The sequence below is a fragment of the Psammomys obesus genome, unplaced genomic scaffold, assembly GCF_907164565.1.
Source record: "Psammomys obesus unplaced genomic scaffold, mPsaObe1.curated_primary_1811, whole genome shotgun sequence".
NCBI lineage: Eukaryota > Metazoa > Chordata > Mammalia > Rodentia > Muridae > Psammomys > Psammomys obesus.
This window is the reverse complement of record NW_026596034.1, coordinates 24388387-24402726: the sequence shown is the minus strand read 5'-3', so window position 1 is coordinate 24402726 and position 14340 is coordinate 24388387.

Sequence of the window (14340 nt, the reverse complement as noted above, 5' to 3'; positions counted from 1 at the left end):
ATCAGCGTCTAAGTAAGATTCAGGGGAGGGGGCTATGGCTACTACAGAGAAAAGAGGGGGTTGGGAAAAAAAAAAAAAAAAAAAAATATTAAAAGAAAAAAAAAAAAAAAAAAAAAAAAAAAAAAAAAAACAGTAGACAGAAGATTACAAAATTCAGTCACATTTCAAAATTTTCTGCTACAATAATTCACTTTATGTAGAATTAATGTGGCTGATTGAATGCTTGTGCTGTAATTTAGTTATAATTAACATTTTATGGTGAGCAGATTTTACTGTCTCTTTCGTGCTGTGAACTCTAAGCCATAGGTCAAAAATAGAGATGAAACAGATAAGCACAAAATACTCTCACTGAAATATTAATGAGATTTTAATTTACTTCTTTAAAAAACAGCTTTCATCAACATCTGTATGTAAAATCACCATTTAAAATTTTTAAAATAACATTAAGAACATAACACACATCTTTAGTGCATCTTCAGATTGTGGTACACACGAGCAATGGCAGGTAATTCTGGTGGGTTCGCAGCCTGCCATGGTGATAGGCATTGTCTCATGAAGCAGCAGAGACTCGGGACAAGGGCCGAGAAGCTCTCCTACATTAACCAGGAGGTTCTGACACAGAAGAATCTCTCTCTCACACCAGCCAAGCTAAGCAGCTGCTCCTCTTTACCACAAAAACCCAGGGCACAGTGATCTTTTATTTGTTCGATTTACTTCAAGGGAGAAGCTCATGCTCTGAGAGGGAGCTCCAGGGTTTCCAATGGAGGGAGGCCTACAGACAAGGGTCCTTCATGCTGTACTGACGTTGACTCCGGTTAATTAACGCCTTCCAAGCAATGGTAATCCCTTCTTTTTCCCCTCAGTGTTTCATATAGAACACAGGTCCTCCTTTGTGCTAAGCAAGTACTCTAAACAGAATCACCTCCCCGGATGTTTTTGTTATATTTTACTTTGGAATAGGGTCTCACTAAGTGATGTACGATGGCTTTGAACTTGTAACCTTCCAAGTGGTTGGGGTTACAGGCATATACTCCTACACCTGGCCAAGGGTTACTGTTTCTACTAATGCACTGGACGTTTTCTCTTTTTACTTACTCTTTAAAATGTGGCTTGACTATCTCCCTACAGGGTCGCTTTTGTTCTTGCTGGATAATTCTATCATATCCAGCCTTTTTTCTTTTAGCTGGATTTACCACGCCTCTGTGTGCATGTGTGCATGTTTGCCTGCGTTTTTCATGTCTAACTGTTCTCTAACCACACAATATCTATTAATCTGTTATTTATTTTGCCTGCGTGTAATCGGCATAATACCTGTCTACTTATGGAATAATTGATTTATTGGGTTGGCACTTGACCCTCTGGACATGAACTCCGAAGGATTGCTTACTTACGAAAAGGCTGTCACCAGTTGCTTCCAGAACCTTGTCCTCCAGAATGGGGTGAGTTATGCTGTTCCATCACCTTGAAAGTGAGGCAGCCCCCAACTGCTTTGTGCAACAGTACATGGCGGCAGTGACCCTGTGCTAATCTGGACCCAGATTTTAAGGGACCTAGAAGGCTCTTCTTCTCTCGCCTTAGAGCATTTGCTCTGGATAATTTTAGCTGCTGGGATAGAAGTTCCACTACTCACTCTTCACAGGAGTCAAGCCATCAGAGCCAAAGTGTTAGGAATGGAAGGAAAAGAGCCATTCATTGCACACACGCTGAACTGTCGCAGACTCCATGTGGACAAGTCTGCAGGTAGAACTGGCCTGGCTCTGTGTCCTTGCCATCTTGAGTGCCCCAGAGGCACCCAAGACATCAAGAACAGAGATGGCTCTCCCCCACTGCTCTGTATCTATGGTCTTCACCCACAGACCTCAAGGACACCCCGTCATCACTGCCATCTGATACTACCACATTATAAGATGCTTCATAAGGCGCAGTAAAGAACTGGACCATTCTCAAATGCTCTGGTAACAGCCCATACTCTTGCCTTCAGGACAACTACCGACTCCTTTTTGTTCTGAAAAGGAAACCTAGACACAAGTATGTTCTTCTTGAAACTCTGTCAAGCGAAACTCTGTCAAACTCTGTCAAATAGGAATTTGGCGGGCTTTTCACCATTGGCAGACTTAATTAAGCAGACAGGAATGTTGAAGCAGATGCCAGTCCCCAAGGAATACAAACCTCATGAGGGCCTTGTTCATTAAATGAAGTTTCTTTGAATTCTCTGACAGAGTCATTGGATCATCACACCTAAAATATCCAGTGTTTTCCCTGAAAATTTGACTCAGGTTAGTTGGCACAAAAAAAGCTTCTTTCTTCCTATTACAGCAGCCAAACTTCTCAAAGAATTGTTTACACTTGTTTCAATTTCTTCTCCTTCTGTTTATCCTTCAACACACTCCAGGTGTGCCTAAAAACTATGCTTTTTTTTTTCTAGATAGAAGGCTTCCCTCACCAAAACCAAGAAAATAATCCAATGAATAAATAACAAATTAAAAAAAAAAAAAACCCAACTGTTCCTGGCAAAGAGATATAAGGAAACTAGAAACACAAAAGAAAGTTTGATCTCATTTGTATGAGCTACTTTTATCCTTTCATCCACAAACCTCTGCATATAGTCTCTGCATACAGTCAAGACTTCCCATTATGTATATGATATTGAGAAAGCCAGACCATAGGCATTAGACACCTAAAAATAACTGCTAGAGAAAATTAACCTGGGCCTTGATTTATCTTTTCCAAGTTCAGATTCCATGAAAATCAAGAACTTTCATACCAAGAAGATGCTACCTATTAATTTTCAACTTTATTTTAAATTATCTGTATGTGTGTGACATCTATGCCCATGCCCGCAGGCACCTAGAGGGTTTGAAAGGAACATTATTTTCCCTAGATCAGAATTGCAGGCTTTCGTGAACAGTCCCGTGTAGATGCTGGGAACCAAACTCTGGTCCTCTGTAAGACTGTTTGCCGTTGAGCCATCTCTCCACTCATGCCACCTACATTTCAGAGCATGGTCTACAAGTAGAGCTAGGATCCACACACAAGGCAGAATTTATCCTAGACTCAAACCTTTTGGTGCAAATGTAAACCTTTACCCTTCATCAAAGAAGATTCTTTTTGCAGCATACAGAGACCACTACAGAAAGCCACAATTAGTCAAAATGCAGATAACTGGCTTTGGGATGCCCAACCCCAGCAGATAAATCTACCTCACAACCCCTATACCTAAGGCTCAGGGAACATCACTGAAGAGGGTTGGAAAGATTTTAAGATTCAGAGGACCAGGACATCCGATGCAAGATAATGTCTTATATATGGCAGGGAAACTGTGCACAGGTAATCACAACAATACGGTTGGCCAAACAAGAACAGAACAATAGTTGATAGTCCATGCAGATAGGAGAAATCTCAAAAGGCCCTACCCAGAGGTGAAAGACCTATGGGCAATTGACGGCTGCTGGGAGAGGGGAGAACCGGTCTTCTCAAGGACAAACACTTGATATGTTACCCAATGCCAAGTGGTCAGCCATTAAAAAGAACCCCCCCCCCCCACATACACACATAACAAACAAGAGATCACAAATTTGAAGAAAAAATAGGAGGAGTTGGAAGGCAATGGAAGGAGTAGAAATGATGTAAATATCATAGTCTTACAATAAATTCTCAAAAAAGTCAATAAATAAAAAAAAATAAAAGTTGTCATTACAAATTGTGACATGTCTCCCCCACCCACCCCTTTGGCTCCTGTGGCTTTGTTTTATGTCTACCACAGATGGGATAAGCTCATAAAATTTGAGCAGGACCCTTGATAGGGACTGAGGTCTGGCTTTCACATCAGGCTCTTGTTTCCACAGCAAAGGTGAGAATATTTAGTCCTTAGAAAATGTGTCTATGGCCTGAGAGGGACAAATACTCCTCAGGGTCTGTGTGTTCATAATCACAGCATTTGGAACCAGAGGATGATTTTGTAGAATGACAGAAAAGACATTTCATACAATTCTTTACACATCATAGGACCACACAAATTAGGAAGTACAAAATGAAGACACCCTTGTAACATACAACAGAATACACATGATGGCTGTCCGGTCATTCTTTCCATTCTATACTCAGTTTTATTGACCATATCAGTTCCAGAACATTCCATGGAAATAAAGGTGACACTACACAGAGCCAGATGCCCATAAAGAAGGCAACCCAGCCTCTGAGTTCAATTAAGTTGCTTCATTCCGCTTACTTTGTAAGAAGCTCCAAGCCATTCAAATGGCCTTATTAGAATTTCAAATGGAAAACTGACTACTTTGAGCATTGTGAATCAGCTACAAACAGCTTTTAAAACTGTGTCATGAGAACACATACTTGTAATTTTCTTCCTCCTTTGAAAAAACATTGCTCTTTCCCCCCTCCCTCCTCAGAGGTTGTTTGTTAAGAAGCTGGTGGCAATTTATTTTTACTGAGTGCATCAGTGTGATTTGGGGGAAGTGTGTGAAGGCCCACACAGTAGTGAATCCTTGAAGTGGGGTTAGCTGGTGCCTCCCACCACTGTACCCACTTCTGGTACAAGCCTTGTTTTTAATAAACTTCATTGCATTGATGATTTTTTTTTCTTTCTTTAGAACTTGAAGTAAATATATATATAATCACTTACCTGGAACCACTTGCTTTTCAGGTTTTTCCAGTTCTGGCTTTGGGTCCCAGGCAGCCCCTGATAGGAGCAGGTAACTAGGCGCCTCTTCCCTCTGATAGGGCCAATGGGTAGCAGTGCTGTCCCCAGGTCAGGAGCCTTCCGCCTCCTCTGCTAGGATATCGTGTCACTTTTGAAAGGTTCATTTTCCTGAAGAACTGGCAGAGTCATGGGTTAGGGGCATTTTATTGTTGTTCCTGGTTTCTCTTTTCAAGTCCCTGGAAAGGAAAGAAGAAAGCTCCCTTAATACATTGAATTTTAAAAGTAACTGGAGAGAGAAGTTTCCAAATGGAAGAGGGTTTTTTCTTCCTTCTGATAATCCATCCATCCATCCACCCACCCATCCACCCATACATGATACATGTATGCATCTTTTCATTCATCCATGTATTTATATATCCATGAATTTATGTATCTATGCAATTCATTTATGTATCCATTTATGCTGCACCCATCCATCCATTTCTTTCTGCAGAAAGGCCCATATGGTGAACAGAGATCATCTTCCATATTATACAAAGTAAAAGCATAGACAACCAAGGTATCATAGAGACTATCTGTACAAGAAAGCATCCACAGAAGCAGAAACTCTTTAAAATGATCTTTCTTCTGCCTAGAACATTTGCTGCTAAAGACTGTGAAAATATATGAAAAGTAGGTTTGGAAATTAAAATTACAATCTGTGTGTAACAACAATTAATGAGAAAAGAGGCCATGAAGCTGATGGGCTTCTTCCATGGGATAGCGTCCCTCCCAGAGGCAGGGCAGTGGAGCAAGAGGTAATGAGAGAAGATCTCTTTGGGACCCCCAGGCCCCAGGTAAGGGAGACAGTGAAATACTGCCCTTCATTTCACGGAGACCTCATCCCTGTCTTTGACTACAATGTATGAGCTTAAAGGCTTCTTTCCACCTATGTGCATCTATATGACTCCCAAATGGCCCTGGAGAAGCTGTGAAACTACTCCAAATCACAGTTAGCCACCTACTGAACAAGACTTCATAGCGGTGACTCAAATGACAGAATTTGAGGACCAAACCCAACCCACAGTCTAGCCACAGGCACGTTTGTCTGGTGTGTGGGTCTCTTCCATCCCAGGGTCAATCATTCAGAGAAGGCTGAAGAGTGTTTGAACTCAGTTGTTTGTTTGCCGTGTTTTCTGGCCTTTGGTCTATAATGATGCCTGCATCATTTCTGCTTGTATATTACAAACTCTGCCAACAGGGGACATTTCCTTGTCTCCTCTTAAAAAAAAAAGATTTATTATCAATTCTATATATGTTGTTGTTCTGCCTGCTTGTATGTGTGGGACAGTGTGTCAGCTCCTCTGAAACTGGAGTTGCAGATGGTCATGAGCTGCCGTGTCAGTGTGCTGGGAATTGAACCCTAGTCCTTTGGAAGAGCAGCCAGTGATCTTAACTGTTGAAAATGGCCCCCATATGACCACAGATAGTGGCACCATAGGGAGGTATGGCCTTGTTGGTGTAGGAGTGGATTTGTTGGAGGAAGTGTGTCACTGGGGATAGACTGTGAGGTTTCAGATGTTCAAACCAGGCCCAGTGTCTCACTCTCTTCCTGCTGCCTGGATGTAGAACTCTCAGCTGCCTCCCCAGCACCGTGTCTGCCCGTGTGCTGCCATGCTTCCCGCCATGACGATAATAGACTGATGTGGCTCTTCCTGCCCACTCCCTACCCCCACACCAATTGTGGCCATTGGTTGCTGAGGACAAAGGGAGCAGAGGCAGGGGGCAGGGCCATGAGCATGACAGAATGACAGCCTTCCAGGACAAGCTACATGGAGGCAGATCAACTTTATTCTAGGGGCGAGGGGACTTACAGTGGCTCAACTTGTGATTTTTCAACTTCACAATGGAGCTAAAAAGCAGTACACATTCAGTGGAAATGGATCTTTTCTTGTACTAGTGAAGTAGTTTTATACACTTGTGTAAATGATGGCAAGTAGAGGTAAGACTGAGTCCCTTGTCAATCTCATAGGGGTAAGTCACATTCTTCCACACACTTTGTACTAAGACACTCAGGAGGTCAGCTGTATCAAATAGATTGCCTGTACTAAATACATCTTTTGTGTGTGTGTGATTTCTAAATATATATATTTTTTAATTATTAGTAATTATACTTTATTCACTTTGTATCCCCCCTGTAGCTCCCTCTCTCCTCCCCTCCCAATCCCTAAATACATCTTTAAAGTATGCAATTTTCTTTTTCTTCTTCCTGCTACCTTTTTAAAAAAAAAAAAAATTCACTTTCTTCTTGTAAAACAAGGTCTTATATAGCCTACGTTGACCTTGAACTCCTGAGTCATCCCTTCTCAGCCTTTTGATGCTGAGATGACAAACATATACAGCCTTATCCAGATGACTTATATCTTCAGTTTAGGATGGATTAAATGGGAGGTAACACCACCGTAAACTTAATCACATGATTTTCGTTAATCACGTGATTTTCTTTCTTAAGACCTCCTATATCACTTTGCAATCCTACCAGCAAATTCCAACTTGGCTTCTCTGCATTCTTGCCAGAACTCAGTATTGCCACAAATTTCATATTTTATCCATCCTAACATGTGGGTAAGAATAGCTCATCATAGGTCGAATTTGTATTTTCTGAACAGCTAATGACATTGAACATATTTCTACGTGCTTACCTGACATTTGTACCCCACCTTTGGTGGATGTCTGTTCATGTCATTTACCTATTTTTTTTTAGCTGGATTGCTTCAATACTGCCGAGCTGTAAGAATTCTGTAGTCTAGGCACCAGTCCTCTGCTGAGCATGTGGGTTTGCAAGTATTTTCTTCCAATCTGCAGGTGGTCTGTTCACTGCTCCATTAAAACTTTTTGTAAAATAATGCTTGATTTTGTTGAAGTCCAATTTAGAACTTTAAAGATATTTTTAAGTATTCGTGTGTGAGTTTATGTGAATGAATATCACCATCTGTGCAGGCACCAGCAGAGGTCAGAAAAGGGTGTCAGATTTCCAGAAGATGGAGTTACAGGTGGTTGTGAGCCACCCAGTGTGGGTGCTGAGAACCAAACTCAGGTCTTTTGCAAGAGTAGTAAGGACTCATAAATGCTGAACCAGCTCTCCAGCCCTAATTCAGCATTTTTTTTTTCTTTAAAAAACAAATCATACTTTTGGTTTTGTCTAAGAAATCATTGCTTAGCTGTTGATCCTGAAGGGTCTTTTTCTAAAAATGTTAAGTCCTATGGCTTGTATTTTAACTCTGTAATGAACTTGGAGTTTATTTTCTATGTAACATGGACTTTGGTTGAGTTTTGTTTTTTGTTTACCGAAGGGTTCCCAACTGTACCAGCAACACTGGGCACAAGTCTGGCTCTCTTCCATTTTATAGCTGTCAAAAATCATTTGGAAATATTCATGTAGGTCTATTTCTGGGGTCTCCATTCTTCTGCATCGATCTGTATGACGATAGCTCACAGTAGTGATTGCCACAGCTCTGTAAGAAGTCTTTAGATCCAGTGGGTTGATTTCTTTTTGCTCTGTTCTCCTTTCTCAACATCACTATAGTTGTTCTTTGTCTTTCTAAGTGCATTTTAGAATAGCGTTGCTTGAATTTGCAACAAACCAAAATAACTTGCTGGGATTTTAATAGGAATTACCTCAAGCTTACCTGCTACTCTCAGGGGAGCTGACATCTTTTTTTTACATGGTCTTACCATCTGACATCTGCATCTTGTCCTCAGAGCACCTCTGAGTTCTTCCATTAGCATTTTGTGCTTTTCAGGGAGCAAGTCCTGTACATAACTTGGTAGATTGGCAGCCAACTAATTCTTGTTTTTAGATATCATCAACGACAGTGTGTTTTTAATTTCAGTTTCCATTGACATCACATAGAAATATATTTTTTATGTTTTTCTTGTTTTCAGTGACTTTGTTTTATTGCTATCATATTTGGAAGTTCCCAGAACTTCTGTGCTGTCAACACCCTTCCTCCTTCCATTTCTTCTCCATCTTTCCAATTCCTTTCGTTCCTTCCTCTCCTTACCCACATCTTTCTTCTCCTTTCTTCCCTCTCTTATTCCCCTTTCTCCCTCTCCGTTTTCTCTCTTTATTCTTTCTTCTCTTATTCTCTCACTTATTTTCTCCCTTCATCTTTTCTCTCCCCCTCCTCTCCTTCTTTCTTTTCTTCCCTCCTTAGTATACGAAGTAGGACTTTGAGCACTCTGTGGTTATATAGGCTTCTGCAAATGCTGTTTATAAAGTTGAGGAAGTTTTAAATGTAACTTTTATGAATTCCTTTTAAAGATCATGTATGGATACTAAATTCTGCCAAAAGACTTTTTGCTGCAATTGATAAGAAAATGTGACTGTTTTTCAATTCTATAATATAGTAGATTACATTGGTTGGTCTTTAAGTATGTAACCTATCTTGGAGTAGTGGAATCAACTATTTTGGTCAAAGTATGTGATTCATTTTATGCGGTGATGGGGTTTCATCAGGACTACCACCCACACTCCCCCAGTGCCACCTGCACTTCCTCTGTGCCACCTGTGCTTGCCCTGCACACCTGCCCTTGCCCTGCCTTTGGAATGTCTTTGCATGTCTTTGATGTCAGAACAGTATTAGTTTCCTAAAACAAACAGAATGAATTCCCTTTCTAGCTGAGACTGTGTAGGTTGGTGTTGACTCTTCTCTGGGCATTCACTATGCCCCTGCCCCCTGCAGAGAGTGAGGCCCACAGGGGACAGGGGCTTTTCTGTGATTCTTCGACAGTTATTCTGTATCTTACCCCCCCCCCCCAGTTCCTCCCACAATTGGGCAAAGCTGAATGCTTATAACAAGCTACTTATCTCAGAATACAGTAGTCACCTTCTTACCCACAGTAAGGATATTCCGCCAGCTGCAGTGGAGGTCTGCAAATACTACCAAACCTTAAACATGCTATCAAGGCTTTAGTTCCTAGGCATACACGCCTGCTGTAAATTAGACACACTCAAGAATTAACAGAGTAACTAAAATAGAACCATAACAAAGTTGCCAGCATTACTTACTACTTGTCCTTTGGGGTCATAATTAAGTAAGATGAGGTTTAACTGAACACAAGTATTGTAATACCACAGCAGTCAAGCTGATGCCCCAGATGGCAACAAAATAATGAACGGGTTAACAGCATATACTGCCTGGATACTCTGCACAAAAGGAGAATTCATAGTGCTGGTAGAACACGGCAAGATGGTGTCACATTCCATTCTCTCCATAGAGCACAGAAAACTAAACACATGTAGATAATTTCTGCATTTTTAATTTAATTTCTTTGGATCACAGTCAACTGTGAATAACCAATGCCGTAGATACATAGGGATGTCTGTGCTCAGACCACCTGCTTCCCTAGTTGTTTCCTGACTGACATCTTCTGAACACCCAAAACATGTCAAGAATTCTAAGTTGGAAGCAACCCCACAGGAACGTCAGTCAGCCAGATTTTAAAGAGACAGAAACAGAAGACCAGAGATGTCAAGTGTGCTGGGAACAGCCAGCACAGATCAGAAGCAAGACTCGACTCTAACTGAGCATCATTCCTCTAGCTCCCAGAAGTGCTTTCTCAGGGTACCCAGCTCCTCTCTCTGAGGAAAACAACCCGTGCTGCTCAGAGAAACAAGACACAGCACTGAGTCAAGTCCCACCTATTTTACTGAGGAATGCACCCCCACATACACAGTTAAGGTAAGTGTTCTAGCTAGCTTCAGGTGTCAACATGACATAGGCCAGAATCATCTGTGGGAATCTCAATTGAGGGATTGCCCAGCTCAGTCTGGCCTGTGGCCATATCTGTGAGGAACTGTCTTTATTGATGGTTGATGTGGAAGGGTCCAGCGATCTGGCAGCATTGTTTTGACTATCTAAGAAAACAGGCCTTGACTATGTAAGAAAGCTAGCTAAGTCAGTTGGTGAATGAGCCAATAAATAACATTTCTCCAGTTCCTTCATGGTTCCTGCTTGAGTTCCTTCCTGCCCTTCCCTCAGTGAGGCATTGTGACCCGGAAGTGTAAGCCTGAGACAAACTCATTCCTCCCCAATTTGCATTTGAGTCATCACAGCAAGAGGAAAGTAAACTAGAGCAATGGGTCTTTCTTTAGCAATGAACGCAATTGAGATGATCCCTTATAAACTTTTCCGGAGGCTACCTCAGTATAGACGATCCCTCACCGGCGAACCTGAATGCTTCTCTCCAAGGTGATTCTGGATTCTTTCAGGTAGACCATGAACACTCTCCATCTCAACTTCCTTTCATTTTTATTCTTTGCCAGCTGGGGATTTCCTCCTCTGGGCTTGCTTCTACCCCGGGCTCCCCTTACTCCCTTATGCCCCCATTCTTTCACATTGCTGGAAAGTACAGAACTTCAGCTGGTCCTTCACCCTTACATTCATCAGCCCTCCCGTGAGAGAGACACAGGACAATAACCAAGGGAGCCGGAAGTGAAATGTAAAGTGAAGCCTTTGTGTCTGGCTTTGAGTGAAATGTTTCTGCAAAGCCTTTGCTATGTTTGAGTTAACCAGGGGAGGCTGAGAAACTCTTTTGAGATGGAATCTTAAAGAAATGCTGTCTCCCAGGGAAGTCTGCACTTGGTGCTACATGAGGGCTTGTCCCTGCCCGGACCTTGGTCCTACAACACTCCTGGCAAACCTGGAGTTCTTATTTTTGAAATGGGTAGGTATGCTCAAAAGGGACTGACATGTGTGTGTTGTCTGTTCTCTTGGACAAGATAAATTTGGTAGCTGGAACCTTTCCAGCTTCAGCTAATGCTGTGAAATGATTGAACAAAAGTAACTGTAGTGAGCTCGTCAGGGTCCCCCCCCCCCAAGGCTGAACCCTGCTGCTCCTTTGGAAAATGAAGGCTTAGCATCTTGGTGAGCTTCTCTTTCCAGTGTGGCACCTACGACCAACATCTACCATGAGGTAGATGGATAGACATCACATCACACCAGCATCATGGCTAAGAGAGCAGGCACAGCCAGGGAGGAGGCTGGGAACCATGCACTTACTGAGCAACCTCTAAGAAATGGTGCTTTGTCACTCTGAGCAATCATCTCTATGGTTCTAGTTCATTTTTGCTTACTCTGGGGTCAGTCATTTATTTATTAAAATATGTACTGCACCTCAAACAGTATTAATGTATTGAATTACTTTGGGCATGGAAATGAACATTTAAGATGATGCAGGCTAGATCCATTCCATTCAGTATACCTGTGGTTGTTTTTACTCTAAGTGTCTTTGCTCAGGAAAAGACATCAAATACCATTGGAAATTAGTAATAATTTAAAAACAGTCTTGAGGAATTGAAGGAAGAAGGAAGAAGACAAGAGAAAGGGGAGAAGGGAAAGAGTAGAGGAGAGAGAGGGAGAGAGGGAGAGAGAGAGAGACTCTGAATAAGAGGAAGGGAGAAAGAGGAAGGTTAAGCTCAAAGGCAGAGAGAGCGAAATGGACCAGATTATACAAAATTAAAAAGCAAACACGAGCAGACAATTTGTGCGGAGTGATTGCAAGCAATTACAGTCTGGCTTTTCTGGAGGGAAGGTAGGGGGAGGGGTGGTTTCCGCTTAAAAGGAGACTTTATTCACCCTGATCAGCTTTGCCCACCGTCCTCTTTTATTCTTGGATATCAATTTAAAGAAAAAGAAGAAGAAGAAAAAGAAGTCAGCTCTCAGATGTAACACGCTCACCCCCGTGAGTCCACCCAGGGGCAGAGAGTAGGATTTAAGCTTCCAATCGGTTCCTGCTATAGCCCTGAAAACCAATTTGTTCATAAAGAATCAAATAAGACAGGGATGGGGGAGGGGAAAACACAAGAGCATGTGTTTCTTTTGGAGGAGAGCTTCAATTTTACTCTAATTGCCTAAAGACGAGGCTGCTTTGATCTGAAGAATTATCTTTGGGCCTCAAACGATGGCTCTAATGTCACAGCTGTGCTGAGGCTTGGTCACAGTGAGAAAGGAGCTTGGGGATCCAACTCAGTCCTAGGCTTGCCCCTAGTTCCATCTTTCCTTATCTCTCCTTTGTCCAGATAGGAAAGTTTATTTGCTTCTGAGTCCCTAATCCCTGAAAGGCCACTACTAAGATGATTTGTTTAGGTTCCTTAGTAGGCAGAGCTGTAGGGTAAGAGACATAATGGGGCTGTGGAAGCTGGGCAGGAGCAGGCAGTGTTATGATTACAGAGCAGGCAGGGCTGGGTGTGAATGCACCCAAGAGGGCCAGCATTTCACTTGATCCACTGCGCTTGGTCTTGGCTACCTTCTCAGCTCGGGGCCGAGAAGAACATGAAGAGTCCCGATTCTTATGAGGATCACAGAAAAAGCGCTCTGGCTTTCACTCTGAATAGCTAGCTGCTCACCATCTCTCTGGCCTGTGCTATGATAAAACAATCGGAAGCCCAGGATACGGAGCTAAACAATGTGTCCCTCAGTGGAAGAAAGGCAAGCACTGAATTTAGACCCTGAGGGATGAGATGTCTTTGGTGCTTTCCTTCTGCGTCTGAATGGCAGGCCCCTTTCCCTCGTCATCGTGTGGGGTGGTCCTGGTGTTCCTTGGTATGGTTCCCTCTATGCTGAGCCTCATGTTTCTCATTTCAGTGTTGTAACTTGGAAAACAAAATAAACAAACATGCAAACACACAAACAGCAAGCGGAATAAAATTTGGGGTTCTGGAAAAATCATCAAGGATTAGATTTCAGGCCCAAACAAGTCCGGTTTCCAAAATAGAAACTCGATTCGTGATTTTGCACATCCTGAATCTCAAAAGTTCTAGCCTCTTCCATACTCTTAAGGCACCCAATTGTCATGGTCTAAAATGGCTGCCCTTGCTTTCCAAGCAGCAAGAAGGAAAGAAACAACGGACAGTGGTATATGCAGCTCAAGAAAGCTTCCTCAGAACTACTGGTCAGATGTGTTTGTATGCTTCTATTTAGTTTCAAGAAGAGTGGGAAAAGTAGTCCTTATTCATTGCCATGTTGTACACAATAATGAAAAGCATTACAAAAATCATGAGAGATGGGAGAAGGAGGGAAAAAGATAAAAATATCTGTCAAAAAATGCCCTGACTACAAAGCCATAGCTTTTAACTTGGTCCATTAAGACTTATCGACAGGCCCTTGACAGCAGTATTCTTTCCAGATTGGTCACCTAGAGAGGAGGGGAAAGAAATAAGGACCTATGTTTTGGTATGTTAGAAAGTAATTGACAGCAGCCACATGGAAGTATGAAAGAAAGGCCTCTTTAAACCCAAAGAACTGGTGAGGTCCTTATCTGTGGACCATTGCTCGAGTGCTTAAGGATAGAGAGCAAACTCCCCCCTGCCTTGCCTGCCCCATCTTTCCCATCACCCAGCCCCACTCCTTGGTCAGATAAGAAAGTCCTTGAAAAAGGCTGTCCTTGCCTGTGAGCCAGGTGGGTAGGAACCAACCGACAAGGAAGCTACCAGGGGACTGCTACAACAGAGAACAGCGGGCTGGCAAGGGCTGTGCAAGGGTCCCTTGGATGGCTGAGTATGTTCAGAGGTAGGTGGAAGTGCACAGGGAAACCCAACAGCATTGCCAAAGGGAGGTATCCAGGGTGGTGGAGAACTTGTAGATACACCGTGGCCTCAGATCTGCTGGAAAGATCAGAACATTTGGATTCTCCGGTTCTCC